This window comes from Melospiza melodia, chromosome 3 (genome assembly GCF_035770615.1).
Source record: "Melospiza melodia melodia isolate bMelMel2 chromosome 3, bMelMel2.pri, whole genome shotgun sequence".
Taxonomy (NCBI): domain Eukaryota; kingdom Metazoa; phylum Chordata; class Aves; order Passeriformes; family Passerellidae; genus Melospiza; species Melospiza melodia.
Genome location: NC_086196.1, coordinates 76,078,880 through 76,091,245, shown reverse-complemented (window position 1 = coordinate 76,091,245; position 12,366 = coordinate 76,078,880).

The following is a 12,366-nucleotide window of genomic DNA, read 5'->3' as shown; positions in this document are numbered from 1 at the left end:
TCACCATCCTGCCTATCGTAGCTTTTCAGGAGCCAGCCAGCCACCCCCAGCCAGAGGCCCCCAGACAAATATTTCGGCCCGTTTCCCTGGCAAACAAAAGTAAGCTGCCCCGCTTCTGGATGGCAGATTGCAGGAGCCACTTTGCACCATCAAACCAGCCCAACTTGGCACTGGTGCCAACTCAGGTCTGGGAACCATCCTGCGTATCGTGGGTTCTAAGGAGCCAGCTGGCCACTCCCAGCCACAGGCCCCCAAACACAAACAACGGCGCTTTTCCCTGGAAAACAAAACTCGCCTGCCAACTTTTTGATGGCAGATTGCAGGAGCCACTTGGTACTATCAAACCAGCGCAACTTGGCACTGGTGCCACCATGGGTCTGGTCACCATCCTGCCTATCGTAGCTTTTCAGGAGCCAGCCGGTCACTCCCAGCCATAGGCCCCCAGACACAAACCTCGGACCGTTTCCCTGGCAAACAAAATTAAGCTGCCCCGATTCTGGATGGCAGATTGCAGGAGCCACTTGGTTGTGTCAAACCAGCCCGACTTGGCACTGGTGCCACCTTGGGTCTGGGAACCATCCTGCGTAACGTGGATTCTAAGCAGCCACCCGGCCACTCTGAGCCACAGGCCCCCAAACACAAACAACGGCGCTTTTCCCTGGAAAACAAAACTCGCCTGCCAACTTTTTGATGGTAGATTGCAGGAGCCACTTGGTACTATCAAATCAGCCCAACTTGGCACTGGTGCCACCATGGGTCTGGTAAACATCCTGCCTATCGTAGCTTTTCAGGAGCCAGCCGGTCACTCCCTGCCATAGGCCCCCGGACACAAACCTCGGCCCGTTTCCCTGGCAAACAAAAGTTAGCTGCCCCGCTTTTGGTGGCAGATTGCAGGATGCACTTGGTACTTACAAACCAGCCCGACTTGGCCCTGGTGCCACCTTGGCTCTGGGAACCATGCTGCGTAACGTAGATTCTACGAGGACAGGCGGCCACTCCCAGCCACAGGCCTCTAAACAAAAACAACGGCGCTTTTCCCTGGAAAACAAAACTCGCCTGCCAACTTCTTGATGGCAGATTGCAGGAGCCACTTGGTACTATCAAACCAGCCCAACTTGGCACTGGTGCCACCATGGGTCTGGTCACCATCCTGCCTATCGTAGCTTTTCAGGAGCCAGCCGCTCACTCCCAGCCATAGGCCCCCAGACAAATACCTCGGCACGTTTCCCTGGCAAACAAAAGTAGGCTGCCCCGCTTCTGGATGGCAAATTGCAGGACGCACTTGGTACTACGAAAACAGCCCGACTTGGCACTGATGCCACCTTGGGTCAGGGAACAATCCTGCGTATAGAGCTTTTTAAGGAGCCAGCCGGCCACGTCCAGTCATATACCCCCAAAAAAAAAACCACGGAACTTTTCTCCAGCAAACAAAAATCCGCTGCCCCGCGTCTGGATGGCAGATTGCAGGAGCTATTTAGTATTATCAAACCAGCCCGACTTGGCACTGGTGGCACCATGAGTCTGGTAATCATCCTGCCTATCGTAGCTTTTCAGTAGTCAGCCGGTCACTCCCAGCCATAGGCCCCCAGACAAATACCTCGGCCCGTTTCCCTGGGAAACAAAAGTAAGCTGTCCCGCTTCTGGATGGCAGATTGCAGGAGGCACTTGGTACTATCAAACCAGCCCAACTTGTTCCCAGACCCAAGGTGGCACCAGTGCCAAGTGGGGCTGGTTTGATGGTGCAACGTGGCTCCTGCAATCTGCCATCCAAAAGCGGGGCAGCTTACTTTTGTTTGCCAGGGAAACGGGCCGAGGTTTGTGTCTGGGGGTCTATGGCTGGGAGTGACCGGCTGGCTCCTGAAAAGCTACGATAGGCAGGATGGTTCCCAGACCAGAGGTGGCACCAGTGCCAAGTTGGGCTGGTTTGATAGTACCAAGTGGCTCCTGCAATCTGCCATCAAAAAGTTGGCAGGCGAGTTTTGTTTTCCAGGGATAAGCGCCGTAGATTTTGTTTGGGGGCCTGTGGCTCAGAGTGGCCGGGTGGCTGCTTAGAATCCACGATACGCAGGATGGTTCCCAGACCCAAGGTGGCACCAGTGCCAAGTCGGGCTGGTTTGACACAACCAAGTGGCTCCTGCAATCTGCCATCCAGAATCGGGGCAGCTTAATTTTGTTTGCCAGGGAAACGGTCCGAGGTTTGTGTCTGGGGGCCTATGGCTGGGAGTGACCGGCTGGCTCCTGAAAAGCTACAATAGGCAGGATGGTTCCCAGACCCATAGTGGCACCAGTGCCAAGTTGGGATGATTTGATAGTACCAAGTGGCTCCTGCAATCTGCCATCAAAAAGTTGGCAGGCGAGTTTTGTTTTCCAGGGAAAAGCGCCGTTGTTTGTGTTTGGGGGCCTGTGGCTGGGAGTGGCCGGCTGGCTCCTTAGAATCCACGATATGCAGGATTGTTCCCACACCCAAGGTGGCACCAGTGCCAAGTCGGGCTGGTTTGATGGTGCAAAGTGGCTCCTGCAATCTGCCATACAGACGCGGGGCAGCGGATTTTTGTTTCCAAGAGAAATGGTCCGTGGTTTTTTTTCGGGGGTTTATGGCTGGGCGTGGCCGGCTGGCTCCTTAAAAAGCTCGATATGCAGGATGGTTCCCTGACACAAGGTGGCACCAGTGCCACGTCGGGCGGTTTTCGTAGTACAAAGTGCGTCCTAAAATTTGCCATCCAGAAGAGGGGCAGTTGAGATTTGTTTGCCAGAGAAAAGGGCCGTGGTTTGTTTTTGGGGGCATATGGCTGAGAGTGGCCGGCTGGCTCCTGAAAAGCTACGATAGGCAGGATGTTTACCAGACCCATTGTGGCACCAGTGCCAAGTTGGGCTGATTTGATAGTACCAAGTGCCTCCTGCAATCTGCCATCCAGAATCGGGGTAGCTTACTTTTGTTTTCCAGGGAAACGGGCCGAGGTTTGTGTCTGGGGGTCTATGGTTGGGAGTGGCCGGCTGGCTCCTTAGAAACCACGATACGCAGCATGGTTCCCAGACAAGAGGTGCCACCAGTGCCAAGTTGGGCTGGTTTGATACTACCAAGTGGTTCCTGCAATCTGCCATCCAGAAGCGGGGCAGCTTACTTTTGTTTGCCAGGGAAAAGCGCCGTTGTTTGTGTTTGGGGGCCTGTGGCTGGGAGTGGCCGGCTGGCTGCTTAGAATCTACGATACGCAGGATGGTTCCCAGACGTGAGGTGGCGCCAGTGCCAAGTCGGGCTGGTTTGATAGTACCAAGTGCGTCCTGCAATCTGCCATCCAGAAGCGGGGCAGCTTACTTTTGTTTGCCAGGGAAACGGGCCGAGGTTTGTGTCTCGGGGCCTATGGCAGGGAGTGACCGGCGGGCTCCTGAAAGCTACGATAGGCAGGATGGTGACCAGACCCATGGTGGCACCAGTGCCAAGTTGGGCTGGTTTGATAGTACCAAGTGGCTCCTGCAATCTGCCATCAAAAATTTGGCAGGCGAGTTTTGTTTTCCAGGGAAAAGCGCCGTTGTTTGTGTTTGGGGGCCTGTGGTTGGGAGTGGCCGGCTGGCTCCTTAGACACCACGATACGCAGGATGGTTCCCAGACCAGAGGTGGCACCAGTGCCAAGTCGGGCTGGTTTGATAGTACCAAGTGGCTCCTGCAATCTGCCATCCAGAAGCGGGGCAGCTTACTTTTGTTTGCCACGGAAACGGGCCGTTGTTTGTGTTTGGGGGCCTGTGGCTGGGAGTGGCCGACTGGCTCCTTAGAATCCACGATACGCAGGATGGTTCCCAGACCAGAGGTGGTACCAGTGCCAAGTCGGGCTGGTTTGATGGTGCAAAGTGGCTCCTGCAATCTGCCATCCAGAAGCGGGGTAGCTTACTTTTGTTTGCCAGGGAAAAGGGCCGAGCTTTGTGTCTCGGGGCCTATGGCTGGGAGTGACCGGCTGGCTCCTGAAAAGCTACGATAGGCAGGATGGTGACCAGACCCAAGGTGGCACCAGTGCCAAGTTGGGCTGGTTTGATAGTACCAAGTGGCTCCTGCAATCTGCCATCAAAAAGTTGGCAGGCGAGTTTTGTTTTCCAGGGAAAAGCGCCGTTGTTTGTGTTTGGGGGCCTGTGGCTGGGAGTGGCCGGCTGGCTCATTAGAATCCACGATACGCAGGATGGTTCCCAGACTTGTCATGGCACCAGTGCCAAGTCGGGCTTGTTTGATAGTACCAAGTGGATCCTGCAATCTGCCATCCAGAAGCGGGGCAGCTTACTTTATTTTGCCAGGGAAACGGGCCGAGGATTTGTCTGGGGGCCTATGGCTGGGAGTGACCGGCAGGCTCGTGAAAACCTACGATAGGCAGGATGGTGACCAGACCCATGGTGGCAGCAGTGCCAAGTTGGGCTGGTTTGATAGTACCAAGTGGCTCCTGCAATCTGCCATCAAAAAGTTGGCAGGCGAGTTTTGTTTTCCAGGGAAAAGCGCCGTTGTTTGTGTTTGGGAGCCTGTGGCTGGGAGTGGCCGGCTGGCTCTTTAGAATCCACGATACGCAGGATGGTTCCCAGACCAGTGGTGGCACCAGTGCCAAGTCGGGCTGGTTTGATAGTAACAAGTGCGTCCTCCAATCTGCCATCCAGAAGCGGGGCAGCTTACTTTTGTTTTCCAGGGAAACGGGCCGAGGTTTTTGTCTGGGGGCCTATGGCTGGGAGTGACCGGCTGGCTCGTGAAAAGCTACGATAGGCAGGATGGTGACCAGACCCATGGCGGCACCAGTGCCAAGTTGTGCTGGTTTGATAGTACCAAGTGGCTCCTGCAATCTGCCATCAAAAAGTTGGCAGGCGAGTTTTGTTTTCCAGGGAAAAGCGCCGTTGTTTGTGTTTGGGGGCCTGTGGCTGGGAGTGGCCGGCTGGCTCCTTAGAATCCACGATACGCAGGATGGTTCCCAGACCAGAGGTGGCACCAGTGCCAAGTCGGGCTGGTTTGATAGTACCAAGTGGCTCCTGCAATCTGCCATCCAGAAGCGGGGCAGCTTACTTTTGTTTGCCAGGGAAACGGGCCGAGCTTTGTGTCTGGGGGCCTATGGCTGGGAGTGACCGGCTGGCTCCTGAAAAGCTACGATAGGCAGGATGGTGACCAGACCCATGGTGGCACCAGTGCCAAGTTGGGCTGGTTTGATAGTACCAAGTGGCTCCTGCAATCTGCCATCAAAAAGTTGGCAGGCAAGTTTTCTTTACCAGGGAAAAGCGCCGTTGTTTTTGTTTGGGGGCCTATGGCTGGGAGTGGCCGGCTGGCTCCTTAGAATCCACGATACGCAGGATGGTTCCTAGACTTGACGTGGCACCAGTGCCAAGTTGGGCTGGTTTGATAGTACCAAGTGCGTCCTGCAATCTGCCATCCAGAAGTGGGGTAGCTTACTTTTGTTTGCCAGGGAAACGGGCCGAGGTTTGTGTCTCGGGGCATATGGCTGGGAGTGACCGGCTGGCTCCTGAAAAGCTACGATAGGCAGGATGGTGACCAGACCCATGGTGGCAGCAGTGCCAAGTTGGGCTGGTTTGATAGTACCAAGTGGCTCCTGCAATCTGCCATCAAAAAGTTGGCAGGCGAGTTTGTTATCCAGGGAAAAGCGCCGTTGTTTGTGCCTTGGGCCCTATGGCCTGGAGTGGACGGATGGCTAATTAGAACCCACGATACACAGGATGGTTCCCAGACCCATGGTGACACCAGTGCCAAGTTGGGCTGGTTTGATAGTACCAAGTGGATCCTGCAATCTGCCATCCAGAAGCGGGGCAGCTTACTTTTGTTTGCCAGGGAAACGGTCCGAGGATTGTGTCTGGGGGCCTAAGCCTGGAAGTGACCGGCTGGCTCGTGAAAAGCTACGATAGGCAGGATGGTGACCAGACCCATGACGGCACCAGTGCCAAGTTGGGCTGGTTTGATAGTACCAAGTGGCTCCTGCAATCTGCCATCAAAAACTTGGCAGGCGAGTTTTGTTTTCCAGGGAAAAGCGCCGTTGTTTGTGTTTGGGGGCCTGTGGCTGGGAGTGGCCGGCTGGCTCCTTAGAATCCATGATACTCAGCATGGTTCCCAGACCAGAGGTGGCACCAGTGCCAAGTTGGGCTGGTTTGATAGTACCAAGTGGTTGCTGCAATCTGCCATCCAGAAGCGGGGCTGCTTACTTTTGTTTGCCAGGGAAACGGGCCGAGGTTTGTGTCTGGGGGCCTATGGCTGGGAGTGACCGGCTGGCTCCTGAAAAGCTACGATAGGCAGGATGGTGACCAGACCCATGGTGGCACCAGTGCCAAGTTGGGCTGATTTGATAGTACCAAGTGGCTCCTGCAATCTGCCATCAAAATGTTGGCAGGCGAATTTTGTTTTCCAGGGAAAAGCGCCGTTGTTTGTGTTTGGGGGCCTGTGGCAGGGAGTGGCCGGCTGGCTCCTGAAAAGCTACGATAGGCAGGATGGTGACCAGACCCAAGGTGGCACCAGTGCCAAGTTGGGCTGGTTTGATAGTAGCAAGTGGCTCCGGCAATCTGCCATCAAAAAGTTGGCAGACGAGTTTTGTTTTCCAGGGAAAAGCGCCGTTGTTTGTGTTTGGGGGCCTGTGGCTGGGAGTGGCCGGCTGGCTGCTTAGAATCTACCATACGCAGGATAGTTCCCAGACCAGAGGTGGCACCAGTGCCAAGTCGGGCTGGTTTGATAGTACCAAGTGCGTCCTGCAATCTGCCATCCAGAAGCGGGACAGCTTACTTTTGTTTGTCAGGGAAACGGGCCGAGCTTTGTGTCTCTGGGCCTACGGCTGGGAGTGACTGGCTGGCTCCTGAAAAGCTACGATAGGCAGGATGGTGACCAGACCCATGGTGGCACCAGTGCCAAGTTGGGCTGGTTTGATAGTACCAAGTGGCTCCTGCAATCTGCCATCAAAAAGTGGGCAGGCACGTTTTGTTTTCCAGGGAAAAGCGCCGTTGTTTTTGTTTGGGGGCCTATGGCTGGGAGTGGCCGGCTGGCTCCTTAGAATCCACGATACGCAGGATGGTTCCCAGACCTGAGGTGGCACCAGTGCCAAGTTGGGCTGGTTTGATAGTACCAAGTGCATCCTGCAATCTGCCATCCAGAAGCGGGGTAGCTTACTTTTGTTTGCCAGGGAAACGGGCCGAGGTTTGTGTCTGGGGGCCTATGGCTGGGAGTGACCGGCTGGCTCCTGAAAAGCTACGATAGGCAGGATGGTGACCAGACCCATGGTGGCACCAGTGCCAAGTTGGGCTGGTTTGATAGTACCAAGTGGCTCCTGCAATCTGCCATCAAAAACTTGGCAGGCGAGTTTGTTATCCAGGGAAAAGCGCCGTTGTTTGTGTTTGGGGGCCTGTGGCTGGGAGTGGCCGGCTGGCTCCTTAGAATCCATGATACGCAGGATGGTTCCCAGACCAGAGGTGGCACCAGTGCCAAGTCGGGCTGGTTTGATGGTGAAAAGTGGCTCCTGCAATCTGCCATCCAGAAGCGGGATAACTTACTTTTGTTTGCCAGGGAAACGGGCCGAGCTTTGTTTCTGGGGGCCTATGGCTGGGAGTGACCGGCTGGCTCCTGAAAAGCTACGATAGGCAGGATGGTGACCAGACCCATGGTGGCACCAGTGTCAAGGTGGGCTGGTTTGATAGTACCAAGTGGCTCCGGCAATCTGCCATCAAAATTTGGCAGGCGAGTTTTGTTTTCCAGGGAAAAGCGCCGTTGTTTGTGTTTGGGGGCCTGTGGGTGGGAGTGGCCGGATGGCTAATTAGAATCCACGATACGCAGCATGGTTCCCAGACCTGAGGTGGCACCAGTGCCAAGTCGGGCTAGTTTGATGGTGCAAAGTGGCTCCTGCAATCTGCCATCCAGTAGCGGGGCAGCTTGCTTTTGTTTGCCAGGGAAACGGGCCGAGGTTTGTGTCTGGGGGCCTATGGCTGGGAGTGACCGGCTGGCTCCTGAAAAGCTACGTTAGGCAGGATGGTGACCAGACCCATGGTGGCACCAGTGCCAAGTTGGGCTGGTTTGATAGTACCAAGTGGCTCCTGCAATCTGCCATCAAAAAGTTGGCAGGCGAGTTTTGTTTTCCAGGGAAAAGCACCGTTGTTTGTGTTTGGGGGCCTGTGGCTGGGAGTGGCCGGCTGGCTGCTTAGAATCCACGATACGCAGGATGGTTCCCAGACGTGAGGTGGCGCCAGTGCCAAGTCGGGCTGGTTTGATACTACCAAGTGCGTCCTGCAATCTGCCATCCAGAAGCGGGACAGCTTACTTTTGCTTGCCAGGGAAACGGGCCGAGCTTTGTGTCTGGGGGCCTATGGCTGGGAGTGACCGGCTGGCTCCTGAAAAGCTACGATAGGCAGGATGGTGACCAGACCCATGGTGGCACCAGTGCCAAGTTGGGCTGGTTTGATAGTACCAAGTGGCTCCTGCAATCTGCCATCAAAAATTGGCAGGCGAGTTTTGTTTTCCAGGGAAAAGGGCCGTTGTTGTGTTTAGGGGCCTGTGGCTGGGAGTGGCCGGCTGGCTCCTTAGAATCCACCATACGCAGGATGGTTCCCAGACCCAAGGTGGCACCAGTGCCTAGTCGGGATAGTTTGATGGTGCAAAGTGGCTCCTGCAATCTGCCATCCAGAAGCGGGGCAGCTTACTTTTGTTTGCCAGGGAAAAGGGCCGAGCTTTGTGTCTCGGGGCCTATGGCTGGGAGTGACCGGCTGGCTCCTGAAAAGCTACGATAGGCAGGATGGTGACCAGACCCAAGGTGGCACCAGTGCCAAGTTGGGCTGGTTTGATAGTACCAAGTGGCTCCTGCAATCTGCCATCAAAAAGTTGGCAGGCGAGTTTTGTTTTCCAGGGAAAAGCTCCGTTGTTTGTGTTTGGGGGCCTGTGGCTGGGAGTGGCCGGCTGGCTCATTAGAATCCACGATACGCAGGATGGTTCCCAGACTTGTCGTGGCACCAGTGCCAAGTCGGGCTGGTTTGATAGTACCAAGTGGATCCTGCAATCTGCCATCCAGAAGCGGGGCAGCTTACTTTTGTTTGCCAGGGAAACGGGCCGAGGATTTGTCTGGGGGCCTATGGCTGGGAGTGACCGGCTGGCTCCTGAAAAGCTACGATAGGCAGGATGGTGACCAGACCCATGGTGGCAGCAGTGCCAAGTTGGGCTGGTTTGATAGTACCAAGTGGCTCCTGCAATCTGCCATCAAAAAGTTGGCAGGCGAGTTTTGTTTTCCAGGGAAAAGCGCCGTTGTTTGTGTTTGGGAGCCTGTGGCTGGGAGTGGCCGGCTGGCTCTTTAGAATCCACGATACGCAGGATGGTTCCCAGACCAGTGGTGGCACCAGTGCCAAGTCGGGCTGGTTTGATAGTAACAAGTGGTTCCTGCAATCTGCCATCCAGAAGCGGGGCAGCTTACTTTTGTTTTCCAGGGAAACGGGCCGAGGTTTTTGTCTGGGGGCCTATGGCTGGGAGTGACCGGCTGGCTCGTGAAAAGCTACGATAGGCAGGATGGTGACCAGACCCATGGCGGCACCAGTGCCAAGTTGGGCTGGTTTGATAGTACCAAGGGGCTCCTGCAATCTGCCATCAAAAAGTTGGCAGGCGAGTTTTGTTTTCCAGGGAAAAGCGCCGTTGTTTGTGTTTGGGGGCCTGTGGCTGGGAGTGGCCGGCTGGCTCCTTAGAATCCACGATACGCAGGATGGTTCCCAGACCAGAGGTGGCACCAGTGCCAAGTCGGGCTGGTTTGATAGTACCAAGTGGCTCCTGCAATCTGCCATCCAGAAGCGGGGCAGCTTACTTTTGTTTGCCAGGGAAACGGGCCGAGCTTTGTGTCTGGGGGCCTATGGCTGGGAGTGACCGGCTGGCTCCTGAAAAGCTACGATAGGCAGGATGGTGACCAGACCCATGGTGGCACCAGTGCCAAGTTGGGCTGGTTTGATAGTACCAAGTGGCTCCTGCAATCTGCCATCAAAAAGTTGGCAGGCAAGTTTTCTTTACCAGGGAAAAGCGCCGTTGTTTTTGTTTGGGGGCCTATGGCTGGGAGTGGCCGGCTGGCTCCTTAGAATCCACGATACGCAGGATGGTTCCTAGACTTGACGTGGCACCAGTGCCAAGTTGGGCTGGTTTGATAGTACCAAGTGCGTCCTGCAATCTGCCATCCAGAAGTGGGGTAGCTTACTTTTGTTTGCCAGGGAAACGGGCCGAGGTTTGTGTCTCGGGGCATATGGCTGGGAGTGACCGGCTGGCTCCTGAAAAGCTACGATAGGCAGGATGGTGACCAGACCCATGGTGGCAGCAGTGCCAAGTTGGGCTGGTTTGATAGTACCAAGTGGCTCCTGCAATCTGCCATCAAAAAGTTGGCAGGCGAGTTTGTTATCCAGGGAAAAGCGCCGTTGTTTGTGCCTGGGGCCCTATGGCCTGGAGTGGACGGATGGCTAATTAGAATCCACGATACACAGGATGGTTCCCAGACCCATGGTGACACCAGTGCCAAGTTGGGCTGGTTTGATAGTACCAAGTGGTTCCTGCAATCTGCCATCCAGAAGCGGGGCAGCTTACTTTTGTTTGCCAGGGAAACGGTCCGAGGATTGTGTCTGGGGGCCTAAGCCTGGAAGTGACCGGCTGGCTCCTGAAAAGCTACGATAGGCAGGATGGTGACCAGACCCATGACGGCACCAGTGCCAAGTTGGGCTGGTTTGATAGTACCAAGTGGCTCCTGCAATCTGCCATCAAAACTTGGCAGGCGAGTTTTGTTTTCCAGGGAAAAGCGCCGTTGTTTGTGTTTGGGGGCCTGTGGCTGGGAGTGGCCGGCTGGCTCCTTAGAATCCACGATACTCAGCATGGTTCCCAGACCAGAGGTGGCACCAGTGCCAAGTTGGGCTGGTTTGATAGTACCAAGTGGTTGCTGTAATCTGCCATCCAGAAGCGGGGCAGCTTACTTTTGTTTGCCAGGGAAACGGGCCGAGGTTTATGTCTGGGGGCCTATGGCTGGGAGTGACCGGCTGGCTCCTGAAAAGCTACGATAGGCAGGATGGTGACCAGACCCATGGTGGCACCAGTGCCAAGTTGGGCTGATTTGATAGTACCAAGTGGCTCCTGCAATCTGCCATCAAAAAGTTCGCAGGCAAATTTTTTTTTCCAGGGAAAAGCGCCGTTGTTTGTGTTTGGGGGCCTGTGGCAGGGAGTGGCCGGCTGGCTCCTGAAAAGCTACGATAGGCAGGATGGTGACCAGACCCATGGTGGCACCAGTGCCAAGTTGGGCTGGTTTGATAGTACCAAGTGGCTCCGGCAATCTGCCATCAAAAAGTTGGCAGACGAGTTTTGTTTTCCAGGGAAAAGCGCCGTTGTTTGTGTTTGGGGGCCTGTGGCTGGGAGTGGCCGGCTGGCTGCTTAGAATCTACCATACGCAGGATGGTTCCCAGACCAGAGGTGGCACCAGTGCCAAGTCGGGCTAGTTTGATGGTGCAAAGTGGCTCCTGCAATCTGCCATCCAGAAGCGGGGCAGCTTGCTTTTGTTTGCCAGGGAAACGGGCCGAGGTTTGTGTCTGGGGGCCTATGGCTGGGAGTGACCGGCTGGCTCCTGAAAAGCTACGATAGGCAGGATGGTGACCAGACCCATGGTGGCACCAGTGCCAAGTTGGGCTGGTTTGATAGTACCAAGTGGCTCCTGCAATCTGCCATCAAAAAGTTGGCAGGCGAGTTTTGTTTTCCAGGGAAAAGCGCCGTTGTTTGTGTTTGGGGGCCTGTGGCTGGGAGTGGCCGGCTGGCTGCTTAGAATCCACGATATGCAGGATGGTTCCCAGACGTGAGGTGGCGCCAGTGCCAAGTCGCCTGGTTTGATACTACCAAGTGCGTCCTGCAATCTGCCATCCAGAAGCGGGACAGCTTACTTTTGCTTGCCAGGGAAACGGGCCGAGCTTTGTGTCTGGGGGCCTATGGCTGGGAGTGACCGGCTGGCTCCTGAAAAGCTACGATAGGCAGGATGGTGACCAGACCCATGGTGGCACCAGTGCCAAGTTGGGCTGGTTTGATAGTACCAAGTGGCTCCTGCAATCTGCCATCAAAAATTGGCAGGCGAGTTTTGCTTTCCAGGGAAAAGCGCCGTTGTTTGTGTTTGGGGGCCTGTGGGTGGGAGTGGCCGGATGGCTAATTAGAATCCACGATACGCAGGATGGTTCCCAGACCTGAGGTGGCACCAGTGCCAAGTCGGGCTAGTTGGATGGTGCAAAGTGGCTCCTGCAATCTGCCATCCAGAAGCGGGGCAGCTTACTTTTGTTTTCCAGGGAAACGGGCCGAGGTTTGTGTCTAGGGGCCTATGGCTGGGAGTGACCGGCTGGCTCCTGAAAAGCTACGATAGGCAGGATGGTGACCAGACCCATGGT